Raw genomic sequence first — 21,388 nt, 5'->3', positions numbered from 1 at the left:
GGAAACATCTATAAGCCCTCTTGTCACCTTCTGCTAGATCCTAAATTTGTGCTGCTTTCTCTGTTTCAGTGTCTGTTGATAGCCATCCCATTCTCCCAGGTGCCCCGGTGCTCTGCTGAGAGACCTCTTTCCCTTCTCATGCATAGTTGTCTTCTGTATCAAGTCCTCAAGATCAGAAGGATTTTGCATGCATGACATGATTAGCATTTCTTGCTTTCCATCTCCATTGCGCTGGTCTAGACCACCATTATCGCTCCTGTGGACTGCCACAGCAGCCTTCTAACGGGTCTCTTTATTCATGTTCTTGCTATTCCTACAGCTCATTATCCGCACTGAGGAGTGATCTTTCTAAAGTGAAAATTGGATGTTGTCACTGCCCTGCTTAAAGGACTTCAGTGCCTCCCTTTTGTTCATGGCATAAAATGAAAACTTACTGTAGCATTTCAGGTACTTACAGCCTGGTTCTAATCTACCTTTGGGGTTGTATTTCTTGATACTACTCTTCCCACACTCTACACTCCCACAGTAGATGAGGTGGCTAAGTAGAGTGGATGGAGCAAGAATTTTGGAGTCGTAAAATCTGCCTCATTTCGAATTCTGGCTTTGCCATTTACTAGCTGTGTGACTTTTGGTGAGTTAGCTAACATTTCTGAGCTTCTCCGTTCCCATCTGTAATAGTAGGGAGAATGTTGTGTGCCTCAAAAGTTGTCGGGAAGATTAAATGATATAATGTATGCACATAACATTCCATGAGCTATTTCCGTGTGGTCTCATTCTGCCTCGTGTTGTAAGTGTTGTTGACATTCTTATTATCTCCATGTTGTAAGCGCTACAGCAGCTAAGGTTGTGTCTTTTTTATCTTGCTATCTCACATAGCACTTAGCACAGTGTCTTATACTTAATAATTGATCAAAAGTGTGTTGAGTTGATTTGAAATAAAATGACAGCCTAACAATTCAATGTCTGAATTTTGTTAACAACTTTCTGAAGAACAAAACGTGAGTCACCCACTGGAGTGTCCATGTGTATGTATAAATACCAGATATTTTTGCTCATTAACCAATATACAATATAATAGATGATTTCTAAACACTCCCTTATGTCATGTACCGCTAATTCTGGCCATGGTTCTCTGAGATCTAATGGTTTTGCATTTGCAAAGTGGAGCTACTCTAAAAGTACAGCTAACAAGAATGAATGCTTCCATTTTCTCCTCCAGGGCAACTGTTTACTTGCTCTCTGCAGGTGTACCTCCTTTTATGTAATAAACTTATTTATGCATAATCTGCCAATATTTATAGATTGGTTCATAATTTAACTGCAGAGAGCCTCTTCTGCATATTTTTTTGCAAAGCTATGGAATTTTTAAAAAACTAATTTATATATTTTGGGTGGGCAGTTTGGGGTCATCCGTACTATATTTGCTTTTCTTAAAGTGAGGCATCATTCCCATGTGTCTAAAGCACTTAGCTTCGTGCCTTGGGTGTCCTCACCCACACTGATCAGAGATAAAAAGGAGTCGGTTGTTAGATGAGACCCGGTAAAATAGGTCAAAGAGAGGGAGAGAGCCTGAGCTGGCTGCTTAACTGTGTGTAGAGCTCACACAAACACTTGTCTGATGGATGCTCTGGGATTGGGGAGTCTCATTGCAAAGTTGTGACTGAGTCCTAACATGTCGAAGCTCACATTTGGGCATCTTCCCATCATGTGCCTCTGTTTCATGGGGCTAAGTGGAAACAATAAAATCCTGTCTCTGGTCGTTACTGAACATCTAGCGTTCAGAAGGGCAACATCCATTCCCAGTGCTACTCCAGGAAAGATACAGAAGCTAATCTGGTCTAACAAGCATAATGAGCCACAACGAGTCACCCAAGAGGTAAAGAATCCATAGGCCCAGGATATGAACTGTCAATTCACAGAACAGAATTTATATTGCCAATAAACATATAAAAAGATTCTCAAATAATCAGGGAACTGCAAATTAATAAAACAAGGAAATGCCATTTTCCCCATCAGATACAAAAATACAAAGAGTGACATGAGAAGGCTCTGGGGCATATGCACTCTCATATATTGCTGGTGGGAGGATGAATTGCTACCTTTTATGGGAAAGTAATCTGGCAATATCTCTTTAAAATTTAGGCGGTACATGTTCTTTGGTTTTCTGGGAATATAATTTATAAAAATAAAAGTCCTAGCATGTGCAAGGATGTTTATAGCAGCAAAAATAAAATTCCCCACAAGCACTCAGACGGTCCATCCATAGAAGAATGGTTGAATAAATTATAGGAGATTTTTGCTATGGATCTATTAAGAACAATGAGTTAAGTCTGTATAGAGCCAGGGGGACTAGGGGAAGCTTACTGATCTTTCATTTTACATCTCTATACTGTTTGACTTGTTATATAGAGCAATTATCTTTTGTAATCAAAAATCAAGTAAAGTAAAAAATAATTTTAAAACTTGGTAATTGCAGCACGACACATCACACGTTACCGTGGGGGTCAGTCAGGTGCTGTGGGGACTCACAGGAGGAGGCCCCAGTGCAGTTGTTGTGCATCTAGAGAGGATTTCTGGCGGATGTGAAATCTGTACCCCTGAAGGTTGAGTGGGAGCTAGCTAGTGGGCTGGGATGGAGAGTGTTCTGAGGCACAGGCAGATATAGAGGCTGAGAGGAGAGGGGGCTTGACTGGGTGGAATAACTAAGGCTATAGGTATGGCTGGAACACTGGAGAGGAAAGGTGAGAGATCAGTTAGAGGGGTCAGCAGGGGCCAGATGATTAGATTACAAGGGGCCCTATGTCAGGTTAGGCTTGAAGTTAATTATTACCAATTGTAGGAGCCACTGGGGAGTTGTAAACAGGGGAGTGACATGGTCAGGCTGTTCTCACGCTGGCTGCTGTGTCGGGCATGGATAAGAAGTGGTATGAGTGGAAGCAATGGGACGCTGCACTGCAGACCACTGCACTTGTGCAACAAGAGAGAAATGTGCCTTTGACTAGCTTGGTGGCACTGGGGAACGTGGAGAACTGAATAGATTCAAGAGATGTTTATAGTGCAGCACTGACAGATCTGGCTGATTGGTTAGGTTCAAGAAGAAGGGGGGGTGGATTCCATGATGGTGCCTGACTTTCTGGCTTGAAAAGTTGGGTGAGAGGAATACAAAGAAACTGATTTTTGGTTCAGTTTTAGACAAACCTTGAAGGGAGCGGGATGGCAATGGGAGAACACTTGGGCTTCCAGAGGTTGACATACTTGGTCTGAGAACCTGGCCTCTGACAATGGTGACAACCTCTGGCTTGACTCTTGGTAATGCATACCTATGTGGACCAGCCTTGAAATCTAGCCTGCCCTCTACTGCCTAGTCGAGCAGCTGCGGATGACTCTAGACGGCAAGGCCCCTAGGCTGCCCGGAGCCAGGACTCAGGGCCAGATTCAGGTTTTGAGGGGCCTGAAGCTTATATAATTTGGCCGGGGGCTTCCTTAGTAAGATTACAACATTAAAAATGAACATGAATATTGACTTAGAATGAGAAGATAAATCATACCAAGTTACATATTTTAAAAAGCAGAGAAGAATCAAGAAAAATCGCAAAATAATTTTAATTACAGAACGAATTCATTATTTATTAATTTTAATGAATTAACATCTATAAAATATTTTCCTTATTATCTAAACATATCTGATAAAAGACTCGTATCCAAAATTTACAAAGAACTCTTAAAATTCAAAAATAAGAAAACAACCCAATTAAAAAGGGGGAAAACGATCTGAACAAACACTTCACCAGCGAAGATGTACAGATGGCAAGTAAGCATATGAAAAGATGCTCCACATCATATGTCATCAGGGAAAGGCAAGGTAAAACAGCAGTGAGATGCCACTGCACACCTGTTAGAATGGCCAACATCCAGATCACTGACAGCACCAAATGTTGGGTTGGGCTGGCAAGGATGTGGAGCAACAGGAACTCTCACTCATCGCTGGTGGGAATGCAAAATGGTTCAGCCACTGTGGAAGACAGTTTGCAGTTTCTTACAAAAGTCAACACACTCCTACCATATGATCCAGCAATTGTGTTCCTTGGTATTTACCCAGACGTGCTGGAAACCTATGTGTCCACACAAAAACTTGCACTCAAATGTTTATAGCAACTTTACTTATAATGCCAAAACTTGGAAGCAACCAAGATGTCACTCAGTAGGTGGAGGAATAAACAAACTGTGGTACATTCAGACAACAGATTATTGTCTACATACTATATATGATTCCAACTAGATGACGTTCTGGAAAAGGTAAAACTGGAGACAGTAAAATGATCAGCAGTTGCCAGGGGTTCAGAGGGGGGAGGGAGGGATGAATAGGTAGAGTGCAGGGGATTTTTAGGGCAATGAAACTAGTCTGTATGGTACTGTAATGGTGGATGCATGACATTATGCAATTGGCAAAGGTCATAGAACGTACAACACAAAGAGTGAACCCTAATGTAAATTATGGGCTTTAATTAACAATAACCTATCAATACTGGTTCATCAGTTGTAACGCATGTACCACACAAACGTATGACCTTACTACTAGGAGAAACTGAATGGGGGTGGGAAGAGGGAGTATATGGGAACTCTGTACTTTCTGCTCAACTGTTATTTAAACCTGAAACTGCTCTAAAAGTAATCTATTAATTTAAAATAAGATAATTCAGTGTTTCTTCCAACATGGTTCATCAAAATGATTGTTTACTATCGATAATTGGGTGTATACAACATGCAAGTTCACAGACCCAGCAGTTTATAGTCCAGTTATGCAGCAATTCTGATAAATTCTATTTCATATGATTTCATTGAAGTGAAAAAAATTATGGCACATTTATAAATGAATACATTGACTCATCCTAAGAAGAGACATCTCTATTTTGACTGGGCATAGGTGAGAATCACATCCTTCCCTTATAACGTATGGTGGATACACTATCCACTTTTTTGCATTCTGAATGCAAGCAATGTCTAAACACGTATTTGCAATAAAAATCCAGCTTTGGCCCCTCCTTAGCTTCATTTAGCTTCATCTTCTGTGTGGCAAGTTCACATCCATAGGCTGAAAATCAGGGTCAAGGCCCAGGCCTGGGGATAAACTATGGCATTGCCAATGGGCTGGGATTCCAGGCTGAGCAACTAACCACAACTGAAGAGTAGAGACCAAAACAGAAGTGTAGGTTATGAATTTGCCAACTTGGGAGTGGAGTAGGTGTAGAACAGAGAAAACTGACTCAGGTTGGCTACCTGGGAGCCCAGAGTTTCACCCCGGGAAAGCCTCTCGGCCCTGAGCCTTACAACAGAGAGGAGACTTGAAGGCGTTAGTGTCTTGTCTCCTACTCTGATTAGCAACAAACCCCTTGCACCTCTCACTTCTCTCATTTTCTTGCTGCATCTCTCAGTCTTTCCTTAACTTCTCTGCATCTCTCACTTTCCAGCCATATCCAACTCTGGCATCTCTAGTTCAAGATTGTTTTGTTCCTTGTCATCTGTCTCATAGAATAGTTTCACTGCCCTAAAAATTCCAATCTCAGGATTGGAAGCTTTGCCGTGAGCTCGACTTCTCCAGAATGCTTGAACAGTGTCTGCAGTGTTCTCCATAGCAATCTCTCCTGGAAAGTCTCTGGTGATAAGGCATTGACTACATCACGAAGCAGCTCCTACTCTAGAGGAACAATTTTACGTGGGAGATTTCCTTGCTCAAGTCCAAATCTGTCTTCCTGGAACTTTTCTAAGTCCTTGGTATTTGTTGAGTGAAGCCGTCCAGAATAAGGAGCAGAATAAGTTTCTTCCTTCTCTCATGTGACAGCCCTGTGGGCATTTGAAGGCAGCGCTCTCTGGTCTGCACACTTTCAGGTTAAACATCCCAAGGCCTGTGAATTGTTTCCCATGTCTGTCATCCCTTCACCGTCTGAGTGACTACCCTCTGGGCATGTCTGCTGAAAGGGCGCTGCCCAGAAATGAGCCCGCCACTCCCGCTGTCCAGGGGAGGATGGAGCTAGCCCAGCTCTTGTTCTGAACATGGTGCTTTTGCTAATGCAGTCCAGGAGCAGATCAGCCCTTCTGGCAGTCATGCAGCATTCCTCATTTCTATTGAACTTGCAGATGACTCAAATTCCTTCCGTCTCTGCACGTGCTGTTGCTAAGCCACATCTCCCTCTCCCATCCTTATGTATTTTGAGATAAGATTAATGCCTTAAACATTGTATTTATTTTTCATGATGAGAATGTTGGCCCAGCATTCCTCCTTGGTGAGATCTTTGGCCACCTGGTTTTGCTGTTATTCCTACATGCCATCTCTGATTTTGAAGTGCAGGCCATTTACGTCTTCCTTTGGGAAATGTGCAAGGCATAGGATTGAGCTGCTTTGGCTACATTCTTAGTAGTACACTTTCAGTCCAATCGTTCATGCTGGTAAAGCACCATCTGACCAAACCATCATCAGCCTGCATTTTTCCATCTTAATAACAGCAGTAAGGCAATATTTATGGAAGTTCTACTATGTGCCTGGCCTCTGCTAGGAACAAGTCACACCATTCTAAACAGGTTTTATAATCATCCCCATTTTCCAGATGAGGAAACTGAGGATTGGGGAGATTGAATACTTGTTCAAAGTCACACAGCTAGCGTGGGGTGGATCCAAGACTGAACCAAGGTGTGTTTGACACCAATGCCCATGCTCTTAACCACTATACTATACCATCTCCACCTTCTGAAAAGCCAGTCTTTCTAAATCCAAATTTACATCACATATGAGAAACATTCATCCAGGCGGAGGGAAAAGATCAACAAGTCTAAGGCAGGAGCATATCTGATGTGTTTGAGATACTGCATGCATACCAATGTGGCTGGAACTGAGTGGGCGAGGGAGAAGGTGTAGTAGATATTTCACAGAGGTCATTGGGGCCCAGATTATGTAGGGATTGGTAAGCAGTTTGACTGGTACCTTGAGTGACATGAGGAACTCTGGGAGGGTTTTGAGCAGGATGATGACATGACCTGGATTATATATTTTAAAAAACCTAATCTGGTTGCTGTCTTTGTTGCGAGTAGAATATGGGAGACAGGGGCAAAGTTCTGGGGAGCTCAGTGGAGAAGGTTGTATTTTGGAGGATGGGTTTGGGGGGGTGATTAGAGAAGGCTAAGTTTTCTCATAGATAAACCCAAAGGAAATACATTATAATACACTTACAATTGGAAGTACAACTTAATTCCTATCTATGAGAGATTGCAATTAAATCAATTTTTTAATGTAAATTTATTTTATTATGAAATGTTTCAGGTACTAAAAACCTATAAAGTCTAATATAGTGAACAACCATTTACCCATCACCCAGCTTAAGAAATGTAGCATAACAAATGCAATCTAATCCCACCGTGGACCCATCTCAATCTTGTGTCCTTCCTCTCTCCCTCCTTTCCCAGTGGTGACCTCAATCCTCCAGTTGTATTTTTATTCCATGCATATTTTTATACTTCCGTTGCATATGTATTATCTGTTATCAATATATAGTATTATGTTGCATATTTTAAAACTTTAAATAGAATCCCGCTGTACATATCATTCCATGACTTGCTTTTTTGGTTAATTATTATGCTTTTGCAATTTATCAAGGTGTGTTTCACTCATTTTCTTTAGTGTTAGTTTGTTACTCATAACATTTCACTGTACAACTCTATCATACTTTATTTATCCATTCTCCTGTAAATGGACATTTAGGTTGTTCCTATTTTTCTGCTATTACGAACAGTGCTGCAGGAAACATTCCTGTACATTTCTCTGTGAAAAACCAATGGAGCTTCTCCAGGCTTAGGGTATAAACCTAGGAATGGTACCAACTTCCACTCTTCCCAGCAGTACGTGAGAGTTCCTGTTTCTCCAACATTTGGCTTTGTCAGACTCTCCATCTTTACCAATTTGATTCTTGTGAAATACAGGTCTTTCACGCCCATTGTTAAGTCCTAGAGAACTGGGAACATATGTTGCGTTTGCCATGGTTTCCCTGGCACTTCGCCCAACTCCTGGAACATAGTAGATACTCAATATTTTTTGGTTGACTGAGCAACACAGTTTTCTGGTTCCTCTCACGTAAAATCCCTTTGCAGTTTGCTGGAGAAGATGCCCATTCTCCAGGGAGTCTTGCTTCTGCCTCATTCTTCTCTCTTGAAAATCAGAAACCTCTCAGGGACTAAGTGGAGAGAGCACTTTTTGGCCGCCCTATTTGGTTTCATTACAGCCGCAGTTCTCAGAACTTAACCATGCATCAGAATCGCCTGGAGGACTTAAAACTCTGATCACTGGGCCCCACCCCCAGAGTTTCTCACTGAAGAGATCTAGGGTTGGTCCAAGAATTCACATTTCTAACAAGTTCCTAGGCATTACTGATGCTGGTGGTCTGGGAAGCACACTTTGAGAACCACTATAGTTGAGAAGCATTCAGTCCAGACATTTTGGATATGTTCTGTGTGGAATGTACTTAAAGGGACTAAATGCAAAACTTGAAGTCATTCCCAAAGTGGACAGTGGAAGGAAAAAAATGTCATATCCAACTCCACTTGGCTGGAGTAGGGAAAGGAGAAGCTTGAATTCTGGGTCACTAGAATGTTCAAGACAGATGGTGGCCCATGCAGAGACTGATATAATTCAGTAAGAATATATTGGGAAGTTTTCATCTACCCAAGAATCTTGCACAAGATTTCAAGCCAGGATCTTTTTTTCCACTGATACTCCTGAGACTATCCTGATCTTCTCTTCCCCTTCCTTCTCTTTCTCCTCCTCCTCGTCCTCTTCTTCCTCTTCCTCCTCTTCCTCGTCTTTCATCACCATCACCATCATCATCACCAAACATTAATTCAAGTGTAGGCTTGACAGTCAGGATACCATAATAGACATAGCTACTGTTTATTTTTATTTATTTATTTTTAGCATCTTTATTGGAGTATAATTGCTTTACAATGTTGTGTTAGTTTCTGCTGTATAACAAAGTGAATCAGCTATATGTATACATATATCCCCATATCCCCTCCCTCTTGCGTCTCCCTTCCACCCTCCCTATCCCACCTCTCTAGGTGGGCACAAAGCACCGAGCTGATCTCCCTGTGCGCTGATCTCCCTGTGCGATGCAGCTGCTTCCCACTAGCTAGCTATTTTACATTTGGTAGTGTATATATGTCCATGCCACTCTCTCACTGCGTCCCAGCTTACCCTTCCCACTTCCCGTGTCCTCAAGTCCATTTTCTATGTCTGCGCCTTTATTCCTGTCCTGCCCCTAGGTTCATCAGAGCCATTTTTTTTTATTAGATACCATATATATGTGTTAGCATATGGTATTTGTTTTTCTCTTTCTGACTTACTTCACTCTGTATGACAGTCTCTAGGTCCATCCACCTCACTACAAATAACTCAATTTCGTTTGTTTTTATGGCTGAGTAATATTCCATTGTATATATGTGCCACATCTTCTTTATCCATTCATCTGTCGATGGACACTTAGGATGCTTCCATGTCCTGGCTATTGTAAATAGAGCTGCAATGAACATTGTGGTACATGTCTCTTTCTGAATTATGGTTTTCTCAGGGTATGTGCCCAGTAGTGGGATTGCTGGGTCGTATGGTAGTTCTATTTTTAGTTTTTCTAAGGAACCTCCATACTGTTCTCCATAGTGGCTGTATCAATTTACATTCCCACCAACAGTGCAAGAGGGTTCCCTTTTCTCCACACCCTCTGCAGCACTTACTGTTTGTAGATTTTCTGATGATGGCCATTCTGACTGGTGTGAGGTGATACCTCATTGTAGTTTTGATTGGCATTTCTCTAATGATTAGTGATGTTGAGCATCCTTTCATGTGTTTGTTGGCAATCTGTATATCTTCTTTGGAGAAATGTCTATTTAGGTCTTCTGACCATTTTTAGAGTGGCTTGTTTGTTTTTTTGATATGGAGCTGCATGAGCTGCTTGTATATTTTGGAGATTAATCCTTTGTCAGTTGTTTCGTTTGCAAATATTTTCTCCTATTCTGAGGGTTGTCTTTTCGTCTTGTTTATGGTTTCCTTTGCTGTGCCAAAGCTTTTAAGTTTCATTAGGTCCCATTTGTTTATTTTTGTTTTTATTTCCATTTCTCTAGGAGCTGGGTCAAAAAGGATCTTGCTGTGATTTATGTCATACAGTGTTCTGCCTATGTTTTCCTCTAAGAGTTTGATGGTGTCTGGCCTTACATTTAGGTCTTTAATCCATTTTGAGTTTATTTTTGTGTATGGTGTTATGGAGTGTTCTAATTTCATTCTTTTACATGTAGCTGTCCAGTTTTCCCAGCACCACTTATTGAAGAGGCTGTCTTTTCTCCATTGTATATTCTTGCCTCCTTTATCCAGGATAAGGTGACCATATGTGTGTGGGCTTATCTCTGGGCTTTCTCTCCTGTTCCATTGATCTGTATTTCTGTGTTTGTGCCAGTACCATACTGTCTTTTTTTTTTTTTTTTTAAACATCTTTATTGAAGTATAATTGCTTTACAATGGTGTGTTAGTTTCTGCTTTATAACAAAGTGAATCAGTTATACATATACATATGTTCCCATATCTCTTCCCTCTTGCATCTCCCTCCCTCCCACCCTCCCCATCCCACCCCTCTAGGTGGTCAGAAAGCACCGAGCTGATCTCCCTGTGCTATGCGGCTGCTTCCCACTAGCTATCTATTGTACATCTGGTAGTGTATATATGTCCATGACACTCTCTCACCCTGTCACATCTCACCCTTCCCCCTCCCCATATCCTCAAGTCCATTCTCTAGTAGGTCTGTGTCTTTATTCCCGTCTTGCCACTAGGTTCTTCATGGCCTTTTTTTTTTCCCCTTAGATTCCATATATATGTGTTAGCATACTGTATTTGTTTTTCTCTTTCTGACTTACTTCACTCTGTATGACAGACTCTAACTCCATCCACCTCATTACAAATCCCTCCATTTCATTTCTTTTTATGGCTGAGTAATATTCCATTGTATATATGTGCCACATCTTCTTTATCCATTCATCCGATGATGGACACTTAGGTTGCTTCCAGGTCCTGGCTATTGTAAATAGAGCTGCAATGAACATTTTGGTACATGACTCTTTTTGAACTATGGTTTTCTCAGGGTATATGCCCAGTAGTGGGATTGCTGGGTCGTATGGTAGTTCTATTTGTAGTTTTTTAAGGAACCTCCATACTGTTCTCCATAGTGGCTGTATCAATTTACATTCCCACCAACAGTGCAAGAGTGTTCCCTTTTCTCCACACCCTCTCCAGCATTTATTGTTTCTAGATTTTTTGATGATGGCCAATCTGACCGGTGTGAGATGATATCTCATTGTAGTTTTGATTTGCATTTCTCTAATGATTAATGATGTTGAGCATTCTTTCATGTGTCTGTTGGCAATCTGTATATCTTCTTTGGAGAAATGTCTATTTAGTTTGTCTGGTTTTGGTATCAGGGTGATGGTGGCCTCGTAGAATGAGTTTGGGAGTGTTCCTCCCTCTGCAATATTTTGGAAGAGTTTGAGAAGGATAGGTGTTAGCTCTTCTCTAAATGTTTGATAGTATTCGCCTGTGAAGCCATCTGGTCCTGGGCTTTTGTTTGTTGGAAGATTTTTAATCACAGTTTCAATTTCAGTGCTTGTGATTGCTCTGTTCATATTTTCTATTTCTTCCTGGTTCAGTCTCGGAGGTTGTGCATTTCTAAGAATCTGTCCATTTCTTCCAGGTTGTCCATTTTTTTGGCATAGAGTTGCTTGTAGTAATCTCTCATGATCGTTTGTATTTCTGCAGTGTCAGTGGTTACTTCTCCTTTTTCATTTCTAATTCTATTGATTTGAGTCTTCTCCCTTTTTCTCTTGATGAGTCTGGCTAATGGTTTATCAATTTTGTTTATCTTCTCAAAGAACCAGCTTTTAGTTTCATTGATTTTTGCTATTGTTTCCTTCATTTCTTTTTCATTTATTTCTGACCTGATCTTTATGATTTCTTTCCTTCTGCTAGCTTTGGGTTTTTTTTGTTCTTCTTTCTCTAATTTCTTCAGGTGCAAGGTTAGGTTGTTTATTCGAGATGTTTCCTGTTTCTTGAGGTAGGCTTGTATTGCTATAAACTTCCCTCTTAGAACTGCTTTTGCTGCATCCCATAGGTTTTGGGTCGTCGTGTCTCCATTGTCATTTGTTTCTAGGTATTTTTTGATTTCCCCTTTGATTTCTTCAGTGATCACTTCGTTATTAAGTAGTGTATTGTGTAGCCTCCATGTGTTTGTATTTTTTACAGATCTTTTCCTGTAATTGATATCTAGTCTCATAGCGTTGTGGTCGGAAAAGATACTTGATACGATTTCAATTTTTTTAAATTTACCAAGGCTTGATTTGTGACCCAAGATATGATCTATCCTGGAGAATGTTCCATGAGCACTTGAGAAAAATGTGTATTCTGTTGTTTTTGGGTGGAATGTCCTATAAATATCAATTAAGTCCATCTTGTTTAATGTATCATTTAAAGCTTGTGTTTCCTTATTTATTTTCATTTTGGATGATCTGTCCATTGGTGAAAGTGGGGTGTTAAAGTCCCCTACTATGATTGTGTTACTGTCGATTTCCCCTTTTATGGCTGTTAGTATTTGCCTTGTGTATTGAGGTGCTCCTATGTTGGGTGCATAAATATTTACAATTGTTATACCTTCCTCTTGGATCGATCCCTTAATCATTATATAGTGTCCTTCTTTGTCTCTTGTAATAGTCTTTATTTTAAAGTCTATTTTGTCTGATATGAGAATTGCTACTCCAGCTTTCTTTTGATTTCCATTTGCATGGAATATCTTTTTCCATCCCCTCACTTTCAGTCTGTATGTGTCTCTAGGTCTGAAGTGGGTCTCTTGTAGACAGCATATATATGGGTCTTGTTTTTGTATCCATTCAGCCAGTCTGTGTCTTTTGGTGGGAGCATTTAATCCATTTACATTTAAGGTAATTATCGATATGTATATTCCTATTACCATTTTCTTACTTGTTTTTTGTTTGTTTTTGTAGGTCCTTTTCTTCTCGTGTTTCCCGCTTAGAGAAGTTCTTTTAGCATTTGTTGTAAAGCTGGTTTGGTGGTGCTGAACTCTCTCAGCTTTTGCTTGTCTGTAAAGGTTTTAATTTCTCCATCAAATCTGAATGAGATCCTTGCTGGGTAGAGTAATCTTGGTTGTAGGTTTTTCTCCTTCATCACTTTAAGTATATCCTGCCACTCCCTTCTGGTTTGCAGAGTTTCTGCTGAAAGATCAGCTGTTAACCTTATGGGGATTCCCTTATGTGTTATTTGTTGTTTTTCCCTTGCTGCTTTTAATATGTTTTCTTTATATTTAATTTTTGATAGTTTGATTAATATGTGTCTTGGTGTGTTTCTCCTTGGATTTATCCTGTATGGGACTCTCTGTGCCTCCAGGACTTGACTAACTATTTCCTTTCCCATATTAAGGAAGTTTTCAACTATAATCTCTTCAAATATTTTCTCAGTCCCTTTCTTTTTCTCTTCTTCTTCTGGGACCCCTATAATTCGAATGTTGGTGCATTTAATGTTGTCCCAGAGGTCTCTGAGACTGTCCTCAGTTCTTTTCATTCTTTTTTCTTTATTCTGCTGTGCAGTAGTTATTTCCACCATTTTATCTTCCAGGTCACTTATCCGTTCTTCTGCCTCAGTTATTCTGCTATTGATCCCATCTAGAGTATTTTTAATTTCATTTATTGTGCTTTTCATCGTTGCTTGGTTCCTCTTTAGTTCTTCTATGTCCTTGTTAAATGTTTCTTGCATTTTGTCTATTCTATTTCCAAGATTTTGGATCATCCTTACTATCATTATTCTGAATTCTTTTTCAGGTAGACTACCTATTTCCTCTTCATTTGTTAGGTCTGGTGTGTTTTGACCCTGCTCCTTCATCTACTGTGTGTTTTTCTGTCTTCTCATTTTGCTTATCTTACTGTGTTTGGGGTCTCCTTTTCACAGGCTGCAGGTTCGTAATTCCCGTTGTTTTTGGTATCTGTCCCCAGTGGCTAAGGTTGGTTCAGTGGGTTGTGTAGGTTTCCTGGTGGCGGGAACTAGTGCCTGTGTTCTGGTGGATGAGGCTGGATCTTGTCTTTCTGGTGGGCACGTCCACGTCTGGTGGTGTGTTTTGGGGTGTCTGTGGCCTTATTATGATTTTAGGCAGCCTCTCTGTTAATGGATGGTGCTGTGTTCCTGTCTTGCTAGTTGTTTGGCATAGGGTGTCCAGCACTGTAGATTGCTGGTCGTTGAGTGAAGCTGGGTCTTGATGTTGAGATGGAGATCTCTGAGAGATTTTCACCGTTTGGTATTACATGGAGCTGGGAGGTCTCTTGTGGACCAGTGTCCTGAAGTTGGCTCTCCCACCTCAGAGGCACAGCCCTGATGCCTGGCTGGAGCACCAAGAGCCTTTCATCCACACGGCTCAGAAGAAAAGGGAGAAAAAATAGAAAGAAAGAAAGAGGATAAAATAAAATAAAATAAAGCTATTATAATAAAAAATAAGAAAAAAATTATTAAGAATAAATTTATTAAGAAAAAAATTTTTTTAATTTTTAAAAATAGATTTATTAATTTTTTATAATAAAAAATAAGAAAAAAATTATTAAGAAAAAAAATTTTTTTAATTTTTTAAAATAAAAAATATGAAAAAACTTACTAAAAAATTTTTTTTTAATTTTTTAAAAATAGAAAATAAGGAAAAAATTATTAAGAAAACATTTATTAGGGAAAAAAGAAGAAAAAAATTTTTAAGTAAAAAAAAAAAAAAAAAAAAAAAAAGACGGGCCTAACCCTAGGACTAACGGTGAGAGCAAAGCTATACAGACAAAATCTCACCCAGAAGCATACACATCTACACTCACAAAAAAAGGAAAAGGGGAAAAATTAATATATCCTGCTCCCAAAGTCCACCTCCTAAATTTGGGATGATTCGTTGTCTATTCAGGTATTCAACAGATGCAGGCACATCAAGTTGTTTGTGGAGCTTTAATCCGCTGCTCCTGAGGCTGCTGGGAGAGATTTCCCTTTCTCTTCTTTGTTCGTACAGCTCCCGGGGTTCAGCTTTGGATTTGGACCCGCCTCTGCGTGTAGGTCGCCTGAGGGCGTCTGTTCTTCGCTCAGACAGGACGGGGTTAAAGGAGCAGCTGCTTCGGGGGCTCTGGCTCACTCAGGCCGGGGGGAGGGAGCGGTACGGAGGTGGCGGGGCGAGCCTGCGGCGGAAGAGGCGTCGTGACGTTGCACCAGCCCGAGGCGCGCCGTGCGTTCTCCCGGGGAAGTTGTTCCTGGACCACGGGAGCCTGGCAGTGGCGGGCTGCACAGGCTCCCGGGAGGGGAGGTGTGGATGGTGACCTGTGCTTGCACACAGGCTTCTTGGTGGCGGCAGCAGCAGCCTTAGCGTCTCATGCCCGTCTCTGGGGTCCGCGCTGATAGCCGCGGCTCGCGCCCGTCTCTGGAGTTCGTTTAGGCGGCGCTCTGAATCCCCTCTCCTCGCGCACCAGGAAACAAAGAGGGAAGAAAAAGTCTCTTGTCTCTTCGGCAGCTGCAGTCTTTTTCCCGGACTCCCTCCCGGCTAGCACCGAAGCCCGAGCCTCAGCTCCCAGCCCCTGCCCGCCCCGGCGGCTGAGCAGACAAGCCTCTCGGGCTGGTGAGTGCTGCTCGGCGCCGCTCCTCTGTGCGGGAATCTCTCCGCTTTGCCCTCCGCACCACTGTGGCTGCGCTCTCCTCTGTGGCTCCGAAGCTTCCCCCCTCTGCCACCCGCAGTCTCTGCCCGCGAAGGGGCTTCCTAGTGTGTGGAAACCTTTCCTCCTTCACAGCTCCCTCCCACTGGTGCAGGTCCCGTCCCTATTCTTTTGTCTCTGTTATTTCTTTTTTCTTTTGCCCTACCCAAGTACGTGGGGATTTTCTTGCCTTTTGGGAGGTCTGACGTCTTCTGCCAGCATTCAGTGGGTGTTCTGTAGGAGCAGTTCCACGTGTAGATGTATTTCTACTGTATCTGTGGGAAGGAAGGTGATCTCCGCGTCTTACTCTTCCGCCATCTTACCCTGACTCCACCATACTGTCTTGATTACTGTAACTTTTCAGTATAATCTGTAGTCAGGGAGGATGATTCCTCCAGCTCTGTTTGTCTTTCCCAAGATTGCTTTGGCTATTCGGGCTCTTTTGTGTTTCCATACAAATTGTGAAATTTTTTGTTCTGGTTCTGTGAGAAATGCCATTGGTAGTTTGATAGGGATTGCACTGAATCTGTAGATTGCTTTGGGTAGTATAGTCATTTTCACAATGTTGATTCTTCCAATCCAAGAACATGGTATATCTCTCCGTTTGTATCATCTTTAATTTCTTTCGTCAGTGTCTTGTCGTTTTCTGCATACAGGTCTTTTGTCTCCTTAGGTAGGTTTATTCCTAGGTATTTTCTTCTTTTTGTTGCAGTGGTAAATGGGAGTGTTTCCATAATTTCTCTTTCAGATTTTTCATCATTAGTGTATAGGAATGCAAGAGATTTCTGTGCATTAATTTTGTATCCTGCTATTTTAACAAAATTCATTGATTAGCTCTAGTAGTTTTCTGGTAGCATCTTTAGGATTCTCTATGTATAGTATCATGCCATCTGCAAACAGTGACAGCTTTACTTCTTCTTTTCTGATTTGGATTCATTTTATTTCTTTTTCTTCTCTGATTCCTGTGGCTAAAACTTCTGACACTATGTTGAATAATAGTGGTGAGAGTGGGCAACCTTGTCTGGTTCCTGATCTTAGAGGAAATGGTTTCAGGTTTTCACCATTGAGAACGATGTTGGCTGTGGGTTTGTCATACATGGCCTTTATTATGTTGAGGTAGGTTCCCTCTATGCCTACTTTCTGGAGGGTTTTTATCATAAATGGGTGTTGAATTTTGTCAAAAGCTTTTTCTGCCTCTGTTGAGATGATCATATGGTTTTTATCCTTCAATTTGTTAATATGGGGTATCACATTGATTGATTTGCGTATATTGAAGAATCCTTGCATTCCTGGGATAAACCCCACTTGATCATGGTGCATGATCCTTTTAATGTGCTGTTGGATTCTGTTTGCTAGTTAAATCAATTTTATTTAGCTTTTAGTTCCCAAAGGATTTCAGCTAAATTCTCTGGTCCTGGGAGTCCTTTTTCCCTGTGTCACTAGATGGCACTTGTGAGTACTTCTCATTTCAAGAACATTTACTCCAATGGCATTGACACTAGATGGCGCTGGGGACATTCCCCCACCAAGGCTGGCTGGCTCCCAGTGTGTGTTGACGTATAAGCCTGGTTACCTCCTGTGCACAAAGAACTCTGAGAAATTCGTCAATATTCAGTTCTGGTAAAAAATCAATTCTATTATAACCACTTTTCTGGGCAGCGTTGAATCATACATACCCAAAGTAGCGAATCTGAATCAAATTCAGTATTCATCTTAGATCCAAGAGGAGCTCCAGTTTACCTGATCATAGACTGAGGAGGAGCCCCCAGCCCGAGGCTCCCCTTTGTCATTGAGAATGGACATCCAGGCCTAACCTGCAAGAAGAGATCAGGTGTGTGATCTTAGGTGAGTTATTTTCTTGCATGTAGTTAAAAATCTCTTTGATGAAATGTCTCTGAAAGCCAGAAACTGGAACCATGATTTCCTCACTTCAGCTAACATTCATCTTTTTGTTTTTCAGGGATGGTTATTCCTTTTCTAGAAAAATTAGAGGCCACTGGCTTCCCCTTTCCCTCATGCTTAGTTCTAACTTTATTATCTTTCCCTAGTTGAGGTATAGAACCTCAACTGGTCCTTGAGATAAGAATGCATTTCCTTTTCACAGTTTAACTTTCAAAGTGAAACTGACCAAAAAATTTTATACCCAGTCTGGAAGGCTGACATTCTCATCCTTTTTTTTTTTAAATTTTTAAATTTTTTTATACAGCACGTTCTTATTAGTTATGACATTCTCACCCTTTTAGCACTCAAGTCTCATCCAGATTTCCTCTGGAGTTCTTTTAGTGGAAAGAAGACCAGACTAAAAAATTATAAGATCTGAATTTAGGCTGGATCTTGCCCGTTACTAATTGTGTATCCTTAGACTTGAAACCACATTTATTTGAGCTTCACTCTCCTCATCTGTAAAATGGGAGAATAGTTGTAAGTTACTGGCAGCTGCACCCTGCTCTTCCCTATCCAATCAGACTTTATGCTGATGAGAGTCTCTCTCTTTTTTTCTTTTGGGCTTGACTATAAACTAGAGGTGGCTTCGGAAGCACTTCGTGTCCTGTGGCTGAGAAACACAGTATCTGTTCTGAGAAAAACCAACATGTGTAGCCACACATTAAGAGTGCAAAAATTCACACACATACACATGACGACAACAACAAGTTTCTTTGTGAGAGAGGAGAGCAATGCAATCATGATCTCTCTTTGGAGTTTCCAAAGCATGTTCACATCTCTTCATTGCTTTTGATGCTCCCCCAAATCCAGTGTGGAAGAAGGCATGCAGCCATCACAAGTCCTGTTTTACAGATGAAGTATGTGAGTTTTAGAAAAGTGAAGGGACTAGCTCAGGGTCACAAGTTACTGGGCAGGGATGTGACCCCAGGTCTCTGTGAGCCCTGTGCCACTGGGGACCCAGTTGACTAATTCTGGCTCTTGTAGTTAATGCTGGGCAAGGGGTCTTAAAATATTTGTGCTTTTTTTCCAGGCGTTTGACCTAAGCCACAGAAAAGGGGAAAACTGGTTATCTAAGGTCACATAAAGAATCACATAAATAGAAAATTGAAGAAAGATTGAAGTCAATCTAACTTCAGTCCGTGTTCATAACAAAACCTCCCTCTGTTTAGTTAAGAGCCAATCCCTTAAAAAAAGAGACGTCTTTGTTCTTCTCAAAAGAACCAAACACATTTGCAAATGTTTTGCCCTTTATTAAAATCTTAGGTATAAAAAGCAAGAAATGTTTTCGCTGAAAAAGCAGAGCTCTCCTTTGGTGTTGAGCAATGGGAATCCTTTGATTCGATGCAAAATTTCTATTCTAGGTATGGTTACGTAGTTTTTTAAAGAAATAAAAATGGAAAATATTCAATGCTTTTAAATACCACCTTTCTCCTTTTCAGTTTGCTTGCTTATTATTAATACAGTTTGAATGGATTCTTGCTTTAACATGGAAGTTTATTTTTAAAAGAACTGTGGATCATCTGTTACTATAGCAATAATTTCTCACTCTGAAGCTATTTAATCTTAAAGCAACATGGGACTTTAAATGTCAAGGTGGTCCGTATTTAGCATGAATGCAGTGCTTGACTCTACTGATAATTAAGGTGTTTGTGATGAAGGGAAATGGAGTTTCTGGGTTTTGTTGTTTGTTTTAAATTTTCTTCCGGTGCCCCTCACCTGTTAGGCATTCTCAGTAGCGGGGGAACTATTTGTATGTATTGTCAGCACAGACGCCTATGCTGCTGGCAACACATGACAGTGGCTACCGTGTGTGGCCACAGTGGTTTGCACGCTGGGCCTCTAAGGGGGAGCGCAGAACTGCCCATGCACCACCTTCTAATGCAAATATGTGCCGCAAAATAGAACAGTCAGGGTGTGGCAAAAGACGCCTCTGGTAAATCACTTCACCTCTGCTTTAGTGGGCTCTGAATCCAGCATCTGGGCAGGGATGATCTTTCACTACCAGTAGACATCATATTGTTTGGACATAGCTTTTGAGGAGGAACCGCTGCTGTGAGAGGCAGTTCCCGCAATTTGATGTAGCTCCTACCAGCTGGTGCTTAGGTTCAGAGCCAGCTTCGGTACTCTTTCTGGTATGACCTGCCTATGACTTGGTCTTCATGTACCAGGATCCAGTTGCTTGTTCTAAAACACACCCTTAATGCATACATACATACATATATTTTATTCAGCTGAAATGAGGACCTCAACAGAAATACAACCTAAATTAAATCCATCATAGAATCATAGATCTGGATGGCATTCTTTCTTCCTGTTTACTTGACTGGTCCTGAGAAAAATCTCTAACATGAGCTATAGGGACCCGTGGACTTGACCATACTAGTGACCCACCTACCTTTGCCCTCTTATCCTTTCTGCTCTAGCCACACTGAAATTATTTTAATTCTTCAAACAGTCACGCTCTTTGTTGCTTCAGGGCCTTTATACATGCTGATCCTTTGCCTGAAATTGTGCCCACTCTTTTCTGTTGCCATTTTCACCCAGCTAATACCTATCTGTTGCTTAAATCTCAGCTCAAGGTCATTTCCTCCGAGAAGCTTTCCCCAGTTTAGGTGAGAATCCCATATCACTCTGTGTTCCCCATGACATAAAACTCATCATCATGGAGATTGCTCATCCACTGTCTATCCCCTTGGCTAGACTATGAGTTCAATGATGTCAGGAATCTGTCTGGTCTATCATGGTATTTCCAGTGCCTAGTTCAGATAAGCACTTAAATGTTTGTTGGATTAATGAATGAATTACAGGCAGCTTTCACGGTAGAAAATCAAGGTAGCTTTGTTTTGGGTTCAAAAGCCTGTTTTGAGATAAGCTACCTCTGGAACTGGCAAAGTCCATTTTAAATGTGCCACTGAGTTACTCCTGGGGAGCTGGGATAAGGAATGCAACTGATGTTTAACACAGAGATCAAAATGTACACACATAAATGTCTGCTATTTCCTCCGAATAATCTCTTTGAGAAGAGGCCTTTAGATCCTGTGGCACATTTTTTGTCCTTTGAGTGAAGATTTTTTACTTAGGAAATTGTTGAAAGTCTTCTTAGGAGCCTGAAATTCATTCATTGATTCATTCAATAAATTTCTATTTTTCTCAGAAATAAGGTGTGACTAGTAAACAATGGGACCAATTTTCTTATGTGACTCAAACTGACTCAGAAGGCAATTCAAAAAGTTACATCTTTAATGAGATTTAATTTTGCTGCTCATTTTTGAAGTTATTGTACAATCCAGACTTGTTGACTGACTTTGTAAATGAGCCAAGCATCACTCAAGTATCTCATGCTTGGGTTGTGTTTTTTCACAAAAGACACGTCAGGCTCTAGGACCACACCTGACCTCAGGCAAGCGGGATCTAGGGAACAAACAGGATCTCAGCAGTAAGGCTTGTTTGCTGCTCTCCAGCCCTGCCCAGTGATCCTGATTGTCTGTTTCTATCCTCTTTAGAGCCCATGCCTTACATATTGAGCTTTCTTCCTGGCCTCTGTAAGTGGGGTATGTTTCACCCTTTCTAGATTCTGTTTAATTCACGTGTGCTGAGCACAGTGATAAATCTTTTGCTAAGCACTGAGATTAAGGCGATAGAGAATATATAGGAAAACTAC

The sequence above is a fragment of the Eubalaena glacialis genome, chromosome X (assembly GCF_028564815.1).
Source record: "Eubalaena glacialis isolate mEubGla1 chromosome X, mEubGla1.1.hap2.+ XY, whole genome shotgun sequence".
Lineage (NCBI taxonomy): Eukaryota > Metazoa > Chordata > Mammalia > Artiodactyla > Balaenidae > Eubalaena > Eubalaena glacialis.
This window is presented reverse-complemented; position numbering follows the sequence as displayed.